Source organism: Schistocerca nitens, chromosome 8, assembly GCF_023898315.1.
Source record: "Schistocerca nitens isolate TAMUIC-IGC-003100 chromosome 8, iqSchNite1.1, whole genome shotgun sequence".
NCBI lineage: Eukaryota > Metazoa > Arthropoda > Insecta > Orthoptera > Acrididae > Schistocerca > Schistocerca nitens.
The window spans coordinates 428,519,939-428,534,957 of record NC_064621.1 but is presented as its reverse complement, the minus strand read 5'-3'; the positions used below and the strand labels follow the sequence as shown (position 1 = coordinate 428,534,957).

The 15,019-nt window shown below is 46.1% G+C and overlaps 1 protein-coding gene across 1 annotated transcript in view; it reads right to left on the bottom strand.

The window, feature by feature from the left end:
- The window catches only part of LOC126198885 (uncharacterized), a 314,084-nt gene that overhangs the window by 263,412 nt on the left and 35,653 nt on the right, over window positions 1-15,019 (bottom strand). The gene's annotated exons all lie outside the window — the stretch shown is intronic.

Sequence of the window (15,019 nt, the reverse complement as noted above, 5' to 3'; positions counted from 1 at the left end):
TACTCAACGTTTTTCTTAATCACGCTTTATCTATGTAGTTTTTATTTCAAAAATCGTGTACAGTCAGCCTCTGCAGCGTTGTGCTCTGATTGTCGCGCTGTTGATGCGCACTATGAAAATGCCTGAGGCTACTTTCTGTTCCGCAGTGAAACACGCGCATGGAACACGGTTAAAAAAGTGCCGAGAAATAGGCGGTTCTTAACGTTTGTCATCAATTTACGGAGATAATCGGCTCTCAATTTTTCCCAGTGCTGTATATCCTGCAGTTAATAAACAAATCTACGTTAAACGTGTAGCGTAATGCCCCCCCCCCTCCCCCCCTCCAACGATTTTGCGGTTATTCGTGAGTTATTCCTGAGTTGGTTCAAATATCCCCAGTATCATTTTTTTTCTCGTTGAATTTCAAATACCTGCATCTCGTAATTATAAAACTAACAATCATTTTTTATGAATAATGCACGTCTTCTTGTTTCTAATTACCTACTGGACACGAAATCCCTGTTTCCATTTCAAACACAGACTCTTAATTATCGATGTTTCATGAAAGACTGTTCATAAAAGTTGTTTAAATTAAAAACTCATAACAATTTCATTTTTAAGGGAAAAATGAAAATCCAAATCCTATATATTTGGACTATGTCCATCGTTTTATACCACAGAGGTAGATAAGTATCGTAGGAACACGAGAAACAATCATTTTCACGGCATCGAGCTCATCATACAAATGCTGCATTTTTACGTTTGCTACTGTACCATTACAATATGAACCCAACAGAACTGACCTGGAGCTAAGCTGCGCGATTTGGCCCGAGAAGTAACAAGACTGTTTAGCTGCCATACATACTAGAACTAATGTACGCAGCTTTTTCACCCGTCACTGACGAATCCTGGCGGGATATAGAACGGCTCGTCATACAAGAAAAAGAGGATATGCTGCGCCTGGTTGGCTTTTTGTATTCTGTTGTTGATAGGCTCGTTATCAACGTAGCAGCTGACACTTCCAGAACTGAAATGTATTTCTCGGATTCGTATAAGGAAGGAGCTAAGAGATTACCAGACGACTGACTAAGTAATACCTTCAGTGGCTTCAATATTCAACTATACGGTGAAATCCTTCAATACTCTCTTACGTTACACACAGCTTGTGTAGAAAAATTACCCTGTGGTTAAGTCAAGAATTTTCATCAATCTTGTTTTTAATTACAATAGTACGTTAGCTAAAAACGATAACGTGTTGCGGTTTTCGTCTAGACGTCTAAGGAACGTATTGTGGGAGATCTGCAGTGTATTATTTCATTCTGCTCAAAAAATTAAAAGACATTCCAAGCTCTATTGCACCTCTGTTCGTCTCTTTTTACGTGTGAACTGCAGCTGGCCACACCACTGCAGCCTAGCGGTACCATCCGACCGGCCAGTGCTGTACTAGTTAAATGCGTCGGTAAAGCTATTGTCCCGTATTATCGCTAACTCGATGTGTGCGTAACACACAGCACAGAACGTACCCTTATTATCATACTTGACCGTACTCGAGACAGCTTGGCTGCAGTCCCACGTCAAACGGAAATCCAATGAGGTTCCAGCAAACGCGGAAGAATACATACTGCAATGTTTACATCAGGTTTATTCGTATGATGAACGGATTATAGTGCTCCGATTGTCTCACTGTTCAGATGTAGCACGAAAATGGATGACACTGCTTCCTGCTCCGTAGTGAAACACGCGCGCGGACCACCTTTAATAGCAAGAAATAAGTTGTTCTTAATGTTATTCGCAACATTAAAAAGAAAAATCGGCTTTGACCGTTTTGAAGAAATAATATGTACTACATACACTGCTGGCCACCGTAAATGCAACACCCTGAAGGAAGCATCCGAATCAAGTGAAATTTACACCATGGGTTTGCAGCGATGAGATATGCAACTGATTAGAATTTCAGCGCAGACGCACATCACGCGCGCCTGTGGCGCCACCTCATAGCGCCATTTAAGGCTTGGCGATTTCGACGAGTGTACGTTCGGCACGTGTGTTTACCTTGTGGTTGTTTCACAAGACGATCAGTTATGCCTCGTAGACAACAGCGAACATCTTTTGATCAAGTATCCGAGTTCGACAGAGGAAGGATAGTGGCTTACCGAGATTGTGGATTATGATACAGAGAAATCGCTAGTCGTGTTGGACGAAACCAAACAACTGTAATGCGGATATGTGACCGTTGGATGCAGGAGGGTACGACGGACCGACGTGGTCGATCGCATTCACCTCGGTGCACCACTGCACGTGCTGATAGGCAAATTGTGCGCATGGCAGTGACGGATCGCTCAGTGACATCCCGAACCATAGCACAGCACATTGCGTCTGTAACGCAACATCCAGTGTCTGCGCGTACCATTCGACGCCGTTTACAGCAGAGTGGTCTGTCCGCAAGACGTCCATTGCTTCGTCTACCATTGACGCAGAACCACAGACGTCTCCGTCGCCAATGGTGTGATGACAGACGGATGTGGACGGCAGAACGGAATGACATTGTCTTTACTGACGAGGCACGCTTCTGTCTGCAGCACCACGATGGTCGGATTCGAGTGTGGAGACACCGTGGAGAGAGGATGCTGGACAGCTGCATTATGCACCGCCACACTGGTCTTGCACCGGGTATTATGGTATGGGGCGGCATTGGATATTACTCTCGCACGCCTCTAGTACGCATTGCCGGTACTTTAAATAGCCGGCGCTACATATCCGAGGTGCTGGAGCCAGTTGTCCTTCCTTACCTTCAGGGCTCGGCCACAGCCATATTTCAACAGGATAATGCGCGATCACACGTGGCACGCATTGTCCAAAGGTTCTTCGTCAATAACCATATTGAATTGCCTCCCTGGCCGGCTCGCTCTCCGGATCTTTCGCCGATAGAAAACATGTGGTCCATGGTTGCTCAACGAGTGACCCAGATTACATCCCCAGCTGCCACACCAGATGATCTTTGGCAACGTGTGGAAGCTGCTTGGGCTGCTGTACCCCAGGAACACATCCAACGTCTCTTTGACTCAATGCCGAGACGTGTGGCAGCGGTGATCTCCAACAATGGCGGCTACTCTGACTACTGATTCTGGCAGGAACCACATGTCACAGTCGTCTGTAAACGTAATCATGTGATACTTGGTCAACATGTTATCTACAAAATAAATCTTGTTGTGCTACCTCTTGTCTTTCTTGGTGTTGCATTTACGGTGGCCAGCAGTGTATACGGACTGTATTTCGATTATATGAAAAACCAAATCCTATATATTTGGACTATGTCCATCGTTTTATACCATAGAGGTATATACGTATCGTAGGAACACGAGAAACAATCATTTTCACGGCATCGAGCTCATCATACAAATGCTGCATTTTTACGTTTGCTACTGTACCATTACAATATGAACCCAACAGAACTGACCTGGAGCTAAGCTGCGCGATTTGGCGTAAGCGGTAGTATCGTGGATTAACAATCAAGCCGTCTTGTGGGCGGCGGTCCGAAACCCGCTATGATCTACAAGTTTTTTTGTTCGGTTTGAATGTCTAAATCACTTATATATGAAATTTATCAAATATGTGGTAATGAACTCATACTTAAGCATATTTTTTTAAAGAAAAATACACGTCTTGTAGATTTTAATTACATGTCACACACAGAATCCTGGTTTTCACTGCAAACACACATTATTAATTGGCGATATAATATAAAGGATTGTTTAAGATTCTGAAGTTACGAAAACATGACACAATTTTTTTGGAGAAACATGAATATCAAATACTCTTGGTTTGAATACGCCCATTATTTTATACAGTTCAAATGATTCATTTTTACAGTTGTCGTCCTAACACTGCAATCTGAACCCAACAGAACTGATCTGGAACCAAGGTGAGGGATTTGGCGCGAGAAATAACACGACATTTAAGCTGCCAAACTTACTGGAGCTAATGCATGAAGCACTGTGACACGTCACTGCCGCACGATGGCGAAATGCAGAAGAGCACGTTATTAAAGAGCAGGATAAAATGTGGACATTTTGGTGGTTCGGGACTCTGCTGCTGCTCGCCTCGTTATTAACATAGCAGTACTGAAATGTATTGAATTCCTCGGAGTCCGGTATGGAAGTTCAGATATTACCAGGCAACTGACTGTGATACCTTCAGTTAACTGCATGGCGAAATCCCAGCACTGCGCTTTTACGCCGCACATAGCTCATGCAAAAAAATTACCCTCGTTAAAGTCAGGAATTCTCAGCATTCTCGTTTTTAATTGGAGTACAATCTTAGCTAAGATCGAAAGCATGCTATGTTTTCCATCAGATCACCTAAGAAGCGTATCGCCTGAGTTTTACCATTATTTCCTTCTGTTCAAAAATTAAGCGACATTCAAGGCAATATTGTTCTCTACTCGCCTCTTTTCACGTCTTTAGTACAACTGTTTACATCACTGCAGGTTAGCTGACCAATGCGTTCTGAGTTAAATGCGCCTTATAGCTGTTGTGCTGTATTATCGCTGAGTCGATGTACGCGTAACGCATAGCATAAAACGTATCCTCACTATCGTACTTTGCTGTACTCGAGACAACTACGCTTCTGCTCCAAGTGAAACGAAATCAAATGAGGTTCCAGAAAAAGTGGAAGTATACGTAGCGTAATGTTTATATATGAAGTTTATTCTTTTGATGAACGGAGAATACAATGTGCAGCTTCTGCATCCGTGTCATCCTGGTGACATGCCAAAGGGCACAGAGCATCTGAAACTGACATGCTACGTCGCATCGACGGTGACCAAGACTATTTGAGAAAGGCGATGTTTAAAGGAGGAAGCTCGATTTAACCTTTCCGGGGAGATAAAGATGAGGATTCGGCAACGGGTAACAACATTGGCAAATGTCAAGGACCTTCTTTCACTGACTCTCCAATAGTACAGGCAAAGCGAGTATTTCTCACCAAAAAAGTCTACTAGACTCCAAAAACAGGAAGAAATTTATAGAACATATGTTTAGGGAACAGTAGAAAATCATCGACAGTGGGAAACCAGAAAAGGAAATCGAAACTTGTGAGATGTGATATTGTAGGAAACTGGTAAAAATTAAGTGGTCTGACAAGAAAACAGAAAGTTCTCTGCAAAATCGACAAGGGAACGAATATGTGGAAGTCAGCTAACAATTTCTACGGTACGAGATGGAGCCGTTAATCACCTGTTCCCATCTGCATTCTGGAGCTCGGTTGATTCCCAGAAAGCCTTAGAATTAACGTGGTTACGAAACGCGTCGCGGAGGCGAATCTCCTCGCAAATTACGGCGTGCGGTTGGTCAGGAGTTCTTCAGCAAGTTTCTGGAGTCTGAGGTATGATGCCTCATTGTCAGAAGAATTCGGTATGAACCTAAGTAATTTATCAAAGTAACTGTGAACGTAGCTACTATTGATTCAGTCACAAACAAGTGTGAACCCCTTTTCAAAATAGTGTATTCCAGAAAATGCAAGTCAGCTGCGTTAAAGATAAGGCTTTTTTACTCTACTCTCTCGAGAATTTAATATAGTACTTAACAAGAGCGGCAATACAGCACAGCAATGCAATGCTGTCGAAATTGTGCGCTAGACATAATTTTCCGTCTCATTAAGGAGGAGTATTATCTGAATCATGGATTTCCTAATTATTCCACTGAGTTTTTCTTCTTCACGTACAGAAGACAATACGTTCAGTACTCTTACTGGCACTTTAAGAATACATTTAAAATCTGTACACAAGCAGGAGACATCAAATTACCCTGAACGGGGGCTTATCACCAGACACAGAAACGAATCAGCGTAGTCATAAGAGAAACGTAATAGCACTGCTACTGACGATTTACACAGTTGCAAGTCAGTAAGTGAACAGTAATTGCAATGGATAATAATAATAATCAGAGTGTGTAAGACCCTCGTTTCAGACTACCTGCAGAGGGTAGATGACACCTACAGCTCATTGTTATGAACCCTCTCTACATTCGTTTGGAAGCCTCTGAGGGTAATTAATATCTCAAGACATTCGCGTCTGACGAGCGGAACTAGAAACAAATTCAATAATGTGTGATCTGTTACATTTTACTGTAGATTAATTCCATCGGTCGTTGCGTCCGCTGTGAGAGATGCCGCGTATGCTAAACAGCAGATACAGTTAAATGGGATGCAATTTATGAGCTTAAGTTACAAAAAATATCGAAAACATTAAAAACCAGTTGAGATCTGGATAGTAAAGGTCTGAATGTGAAAGTTTTCAAATATAGTACCTACAAACTCAAAAAGAACGTTGTTAATCTTCAAACAGATATGATAGACAGGGAAGACTATAGGAGTGGAAAGTGGCAAAAATAACTGAAAATACATTACAGCCATTACCTGAACCTTTGCTGTTGGAATCTGAGTAGCTTTTGAAAAGAACATTTTTTTGCGCACAGATGCAATCTTTACGTTTAAATTTACGTTTAAAAATATACTGACGGGAAAAAATCGCAACATCAAGGAGTTGTGCGACATAAACGGAAGTTGGTAGACGTGTTTCTACATCTGGAAGATGATATCTATTCAGATTTCACGCCAGTCGCACAAGAGTGACGATAATAGTGCCACTATGACGATAAAAATCAGGTTTGCTTTCAATACACTATTTAACCGTGATGAGCATTAGTAACCTTTGAGAATGAACGTGGTGGGTTGACGTTAGTCAAGAAAGCCTTTAAGGCCACAAAGACGTTATTATCAAGGGCCTACTGAGTTTCAAAGAGGTAATGTAATAGGGCTACAAGAAGCTGAATGTTCTTTCTGCGATATTACAGAAGGACAAGGCAGGAATGCAGCCACTGTGGACGACTGGCACCGGTGACCCCCGGAATGTACAGTCGCAAGAAGAACGGGCTATGGACTGCCACGTGGTACTGCCGGGAAAAAAAAAAAAAAAAAAAAAATTGGTTCAACTGGCTCAGAGCACTATGGGACTTAACAGCTGAGGTCATCAGTCCCCTAGACTTAGAACTACGTAAGCCTAACTAACCTAAGGACATCGCACACATCCATGCCCGAGGCAGGATTCGAACCTGCGACCGTAACGGTCGCGCGGTTCCAGACTGTAGCGCCTAGAACCGCTCGACCAGTCGAGCTCACATGGGATATTATCGGATGACAACTCCAGCGTCATCCATAAACAGCATTTTTAACTGTCCCTGTATCGACTGACCAACTGCAACAGGCATGGAACTCCACTCCACAAGCTGACTCTGGCATCTGTACAACGCAATGCATGCACTGGCCAGTACGTTTTGCAACCTGCACCACGCAAGTAACGAGCAGCCCTTAATGGCTCGCCAACACAGTTTTCTTTATGTTACATATCTTTGTGACTAATGCCCTTTCGGCATATTTATTATTTTATAAATGACATATAAGCACTGCCAGTCTCTCCCGATGATTCCGTACTTATAACCTATCATACGGTTTTAGTCATAATTCAACCGAAATGGTCAAGAAAAAAAAGTGTTGCATTACCAACTGAACGTCCTTCATATATTCCAATCTGAATTTAGGATTTTAGTTGCTTCCGATTTCGGGAAATATTCTGTTACTAATACTGTGTTATTTTAATAAGACTTGCAAATTATTGGACCCTACTGTCGATGCTCCGACAGTTTACTGATACCACATAAGCATTTTCTGTTTTCGATGTTTAAGGACGAAATATCAATGATCGATTTGGCAGGCAGTTCTACACCAATCCGATGGAGGAGTTCATGTAACATGTGCTCAGCTATCCGAGTGGTCGCTTCGTTTCTGTAGACACCCCCCCCCCCTCCTACCATTCTCCACACGACAGCGGAAATCGAGAAATTCGCATCAGGGATCGTCGCAGGATCGTCCCAGTCTCTAATTTACACCTTACACTACACTCGGTTCCAAATCGGAGGATCGGGATCGATTCTCGGTCGCACCTTATATATCTCGTCTTATTCAGCGAAAAGAGACTCACGTCCACATCATATGCTGAATGAAATTTGAGATATATGTAAGAACACATAAGCCTTTGTTTTGTTTATGGTGAACTACACTCCTGGAAATTGAAATAAGAACACCGTGAATTCATTGTCCCAGGAAGGGGAAACTTTATTGACACATTCCTGGGGTCAGATACATCACATGATCACACTGACAGAACCACAGGCACATAGACACAGGCAACAGAGCATGCACAATGTCGGCACTAGTACAGTGTATATCCACCTTTCGCAGCAATGCAGGCTGCTATTCTCCCATGGAGACGATCGTAGAGATGCTGGATGTAGTCCTGTGGAACGGCTTGCCATGCCATTTCCACCTGGCGCCTCAGTTGGACCAGCGTTCGTGCTGGACGTGCAGACCGCGTGAGACGACGCTTCATCCAGTCCCAAACATGCTCAATGGGTGACAGATCCGGAGATCTTGCTGGCCAGGGTAGTTGACTTACACCTTCTAGAGCACGTTGGGTGGTACGGGATACATGCGGACGTGCATTGTCCTGTTGGAACAGCAAGTTCCCTTGCCGGTCTAGGAATGGTAGAACGATGGGTTCGATGACTGTTTGGATGTACCGTGCACTATTCAGTGTCCCCTCGACGATCACCAGTGGTGTACGGCCAGTGTAGGAGATCGCTCCCCACACCATGATGCCGGGTGTTGGCCCTGTGTGCCTCGGTCGTATGCAGTCCTGATTGTGGCGCTCACCTGCACGGCGCCAAACACGCATACGACCATCATTGGCACCAAGGCAGAAGCGACTCTCATCGCTGAAGACGACACGTCTCCATTCGTCCCTCCATTCACGCCTGTCGCGACACCACTGGAGGCGGGCTGCACGATGTTGGGGCGTGAGCGGAAGACGGCCTAACGGTGTGCGGGACCGTAGCCCAGCTTCATGGAGACGGTTGCGAATGGTCCTCGCCGATACCCCAGGAGCAACAGTGTCCCTAATTTGCTGGGAAGTGGCGGTGCGGTCCCCTACGGCACTGCGTAGGATCCTACGGTCTTGGCGTGCATCCGTGCGTCGCTGCGGTCCGGTCCCAGGTCGACGGGCACGTGCACCTTCCGCCGACCACTGGCGACAACATCGATGTACTGTGGAGACCTCACGCCCCACGTGTTGAGCAATTCGGCGGTACGTCCACCCGGCCTCCCGCATGCCCACTATACGCCCTCGCTCAAAGTCCGTCAACTGCACATACGGTTCACGTCCACGCTGTCGCGGCATGCTACCAGTGTTAAAGACTGCGATGGAGCTCCGTATACCATGGCAAACTGGCTGACACTGACGGCGGCGGTGCACAAATGCTGCGCAGCTAGCGCCATTCGACGGCCAACACCGCGGTTCCTGGTGTGTCCGCTGTGCCGTGCGTGTGATCATTGCTTGTACAGCCCTCTCGCAGTGTCCGGAGCAAGTATGGTGGGTCTGACATACCGGTGTCAATGTGTTCTTTTTTCCATTTCCAGGAGTGTATATTCATTCGTTCATTTATTTCTGTGCTTAATCCACAGTTTGTCGTTCGTTATCAGATGTCAAAGTAATTACTTTTGTTTCCAATGCATAGTCTAACGAATGGAATATAATTAAACGTATTTATTTAGCGCCATAATCTAATACACTGAATAGAAGGAGACATTAGACACCACAACTACGCCACAATTTACATCTGGTTTGATACGCGTCCCTTCTCCAGTTGTTACGGCAAACTGTGCAAGCAGCTACAAGGTTAACTTCAGCCAGAGCACAAACTCTGCTCCTTTTCCAGCCTGAGTTGCAGCGCTGCTCACTGAGCCTATCTGTGCCCGCCTCTGCTCTAAAGAAACCAAGGCTGGCCTCAGAACCCAAGCTTCAAGGGTCATTCGTGCCAACATGATCTAAGATTTGCAGTGAGTCTCACCTGGTATCTTCTACAGCCGACGTCAGAGTATCTTCATATCTCGGACGAGACCTCATGCGAAACATGCTGAGCACATAGTGCCCGTTCCCAACGCCCTGCACTTGTCCGCTTTGGCAGAAAATTGGCCACTGTCCCAACAGTTCAGGCATTCCGTACTGACTCAGATGTGTTACCACTGTGAGCGCCTCCTACCTGTTGCTAAGTAGTAAGGCGGCAGTTCTCACCTCCAACTTCCGCCCACAGATGTGCGATCCCACCACTGACAGCTGCTTTTCCTGGAAGACGCTGTGTCTACAGCGCTAGACAGTGCTAGACAAATGTAATGTATTGCGAATACATAGAAAGAAGGATCCTTTATTGTATGATTATATGATAGCGGAACAAACACTGGTAGCAGTTACTTCTGTAAAATATCTGGGAGTATGCGTGCGGAACGATTTGAAGTGGAATGATCATATAAAATTAATTGTTGGTAAGGCGGATACCAGGTTGAGATTCATTGGGAGAGTGCTTAGAAAATTTAGTCCATCAACAAAGGAGGTGGCTTACAAAACACTCGTTCGACCTATACTTGAGTATTGCTCATCAGTGTGGGATCCGTACCAGATCGGGTTGACGGAGGAGATAGAGAAGATCCAAAGAAGAGCGGCGCGTTTCGTCACAGGGTTATTTGGTAACCGTGATAGCGTTACGGAGATGTTTAATAAACTCAAGTGGCAGACTCTGCAAGAGAGGCGCTCTGCATCGCGGTGTAGCTTGCTCGCCAGGTTTCGAGAGGGTGCGTTTCTGGATGAGGTATCGAATATATTGCTTCCCCCTACTTATACCTCCCGAGGAGATCACGAATGTAAAATTAGAGAGATTAGAGCGCGCACGGAGGCTTTCAGGCAGTCGTTCTTCCCGCGAACCATACGCGACTGGAACAGGAAAGGGAGGTAATGACAGTGGCACGTAAAGTGCCCTCCGCCGAACACCGTTGGGTGGCTTGCGGAGTATAAATGTAGATGTAGATGTAGATGTAGATGCTTCCAGGGGAATCCAGCGGTACCGCAGGTGATGCAGCTCTCGCCGCAGGGTCCTAATGTCACCGCAGCTTGAGACAGCAATCTGATAACCAATCGTGGCCAACATTGCTTGTAGCTGTTCCTGGATAGCGGCCAGTCCGTCTTGTACGGGACATAATAAGCATAGACTATAGATTGTCAGATGTGTAGAACCAATTACGATGACGAATGATACTAACCATAGCAGTCAGCAATTGAAAAAGTACAAGCAGACCGAAACAAGTGACCACATTATCCGACTGTGGCGCACACAAAATTTAAACAAGGGAAATAAAATCGAGCACAAAAATGTGCACTACGTAGTCAGTTCAACGACTCTAATGATATCAAAATACGCGAAATCTTAGAATAAAATAAACTACACGTTTAAAAACAAAGAATTTTTGGTAACATGTTAGATTGTACACTATAAAAAACAAAAGAAGTCAACGTCCACTGAATTCATCAGCTAATGCTCGGAAAATTACTTGGATTCGCGAGATAGCGAGAATGAGACTACGAGTAATCGAGACCAAAGTTGTTATCGTCATACATCCGGCTGGGCTTGTGATACTTTCTTGCATGTCTGAAAGAACAGACATTGTTGTTGACTATCAAAAAAATGGTTCAAATGGCTCTGAGCACTATGGGACGAAACATCGTAGGTCATCAGTCCCCTAGAACTTAGAACTACTTAAACCTAACTAACCTAAGGACATCACACACATCCATGCCCGAGGCAGGATTCGAACCTGCGACCATAGCGGTCGCGTGGTTCCAGACTGAAGCGCCTAGAACCGCTCGGCCACACCGGCCGGCTGTTGACTATCCACAACTGAACAAAATACTTTAAGTATTAGGTAAGTCACGGCAATCAAGTGGTGCGCATTAGCGAGACAGCTGCATGGAATCAGCGTACTAAGGTGGGTCGACTTGGAGACATAAGAGAACGACAGAAGGAAGCTATCGTGTTTGGTAATACCCATCATCGTATTGTGAATGAAGTTTCCCCCTTCGTTGGTGAATCAACACGTACTGCCAACGTGGCAACAAGGCGTGATGTACAACACGCAGCTACGTATGCAAGAACAGTGGTCGCAAAAGATTCTAACTGGCAGTGGCTTGTCTAAAATATACATTCCCATTATAGAATGTTTCTAATCAGTCATTATTATAGAGACTGGGCAAAAATATTGCAAACACCAAAAACGCAACACGTAATTGTGATTGATACGGTGTAGACAACCTGTTGGCATTCAAAACAGCTTCCAGTCGTGTCGGAATGAAACCGAGGTCCTGTACGGTTTTCAAGGGAATGTTGTAACATTCTGCCGCGCGGGATTAGCCGAGCGGTCAAAGGCGCTGCAGTCATGGACTGTGCGGCTGGTCCCGGCGGAGGTTCGAGTCCTCCCTCGGGCGTGTGTGTGTGTGTGTGTGTGTGTGTGTGTGTGTGTGTGTGTTTGTCCTTAGGATAATTTAGGTTAAGTAGTGTGTAAGCTTAGGGACTGATGACCTTAGCAGTTAAGTCTCATAAGATTTCACACACAATTTTTTTTTTTTTTTTTTTTTTTTTTTGTAACATTCTCCCTGCCAAATAGTGGCAGGTTCAGGCAATGATGATGGAGATGGATAGCGATCACGCAGCCTTTTCCCTAAAACAGACTGCAAAGGTTCAATAATTCTGAGATCTGTTGACCGTGGTGGTCTGGGGAGATACGACAGTTGATCCTCGTGCTCATCAAACCTGTCCAGAGCGATGCAAGCTCTGTGAACAGGAGCCACGCAGTCGTGGAACTCAGTGTCACCACTGGGGGGCCACACACTGTACCACTGGACATACCTGATCAGCCAAAATGGTCTCATAATCCTCGGCAGTAACGCGCGCTTGCAGAGTGCCCATGTTGCCGAGTAGTTCTGCAGTTCCATCTCGCCCTACAAGTGCTTTCTTATGACGCTCGTTTCGTGTTGTTTTATTGATAACGGAGTCGATTCCGACATTCAGTTTTGCAGTGACATTTGGAGCTGTCGTCACCTATTGTTCGTCACAATACTCTTCAATGACTGTCTGTTGCCCCCCTGCGGGTTCGGGGGTTAGAATAGTCCCGCGGTATTCCTGCCTGTCGTAAATGAGTCTCAAATGTTTCGGCCTTATGTGATGGTCCCCTCTCGGATTTGACCTCCATCTTTCTAAATTGTTCCGAAGAGCGAGCCAATTGGGGAAGGGCGCCTGACATGGTGCACTGTATCTGTCGTGCATTGAGACCTTTAGCCGGCTTTCTTGTCGTTGCAATGGTGTCCAGCTCGTTTTCTATCTCTTGGGCGAGGATACGTCCATGGGTGCGATTTCCACGCTGCACTGTGCAGTGTTGCTTTTCGCTGCGACGACGACCTCATACATTTTTGCACCAAAGATCCAGCACGGTAGCCAATCCGTTGTGGTGGGGCCGCCATATACCCTGTTGGTTGTAGCCCCCTGACAACACAGGGATCGCTCTACTGATGCCTGCGCCGTTTACTCCCCATGTATGCCAAGGAGTAGATGCCCATCTTCCTGGGGCATCGGGACTCCCGGCAATGGCCATCCTGCCAGGTGGCCCTTGCTGTGGCTGGGTGGCGCCAATGGGGAGGGCCCTTGGTCGGAGTAGGTGGCATCAGGGTGGATGACACGCAATGAAGCGTGGCACATCATCTCTTGCTGGTGGCCAGCCACCAGCAGTCTCTAAGCGTTCGAGGGCTCATTTTAAAGGTAGCGTTTATGACCCCAAATCGTTCCCATCCCTGGCCACACCATGGGAGGAACGAAAGGCAATGAATGACAGCCAGCCACCAGCAGTCTCTAAGCGTTCGAGGGCTCATTTTAAAGGTAACGTTTATGACCCCAAATCGTTCCCATCCCTGGCCACACCATGGGAGGAACGAAAGGCAATGAATGACAGTGACACGTATTCGCCCCGGTATCTCGTCTGTACCAGAGCTGATGGGGGATCCTTTGTCTCCGTGAAGCCTCAGTTCTTTGTAGAGCATTTAGAGGACAAGTTTGGGGAGATGGAGGGCTTGTCCAAAATGCTCTCTGGGTCCGTTTTCAAATGGTTCAAATGGCTCTGAGCACTATGGGACTCAACTGCTGTGGTCATAAGTCCCCTAGAACTTAGAACTACTTAAACCTAACTAACCTAACGACAGCACACAACACCCAGCCATCACGAGGCAGAGAAAATCTCTGACCCCGCCGGGAATCGAACCCGGGAACCCGGGCGTGGGAAGCGAGAACGCTACCGCACGACCACGAGATGCGGGCTGGGTCCGTTTTGATAAAAACGGCATCCTCCGCCCAGTCACGCAGGTTACTTGTTTGTGACAAGTTGGGGGATGTTAACGTTACCATCACACCACATAAGAGTTTAAATATGGTCCAGGGTGTTATTTTCCACAGGGACCTACTTTTGCAGTCTGATGACGAGCTGCGCGCCAACTTAGAGCGTAGAGGTGTTCATTTTGTCCGGCGCGTTCATCGGGGTCCGAGGGACAATCAGGTTGCTACCGGTGGCTTCATCTTGGCCTTCGAGGGTGATACATTACCGGAGAAGGTCAAGGTGATGGTCTACCGTTGTGACGTCAAGCCCTATATCCCTCCCCCGATGTGGTGCTTCAAGTGCTGGAAGTTCGGCCATATGTCTTCCCGCTGCACTTCCAGCCTCACATATCGAGATTGCGGCCGCCCATCTCATCCCGATACTCCATGTGCTCCGCCTCCCATCTGTGTCAACTGTGGAGAGCCTCATTCACCTTGCTCGCCAGACTGCAGGATCTTACAGAAAGAACGCAAAATCATGGAATATAAGACACTTGACCGACTGACTTACACTGAAGCTAAGCGGAAATTTGAACGGCTACATCCCGTGCGCATGATGGCATCTTATGCCTCAACTGTCACTCCTGCTCCAGCTCCTTTAGCTGCACCACAAACAGTCAGCTCTCAGAGTCAGAGGACCTCACCTGCCCCCTTGACGATGGGGGCCCCTTCTCTCGCTGTTGCTC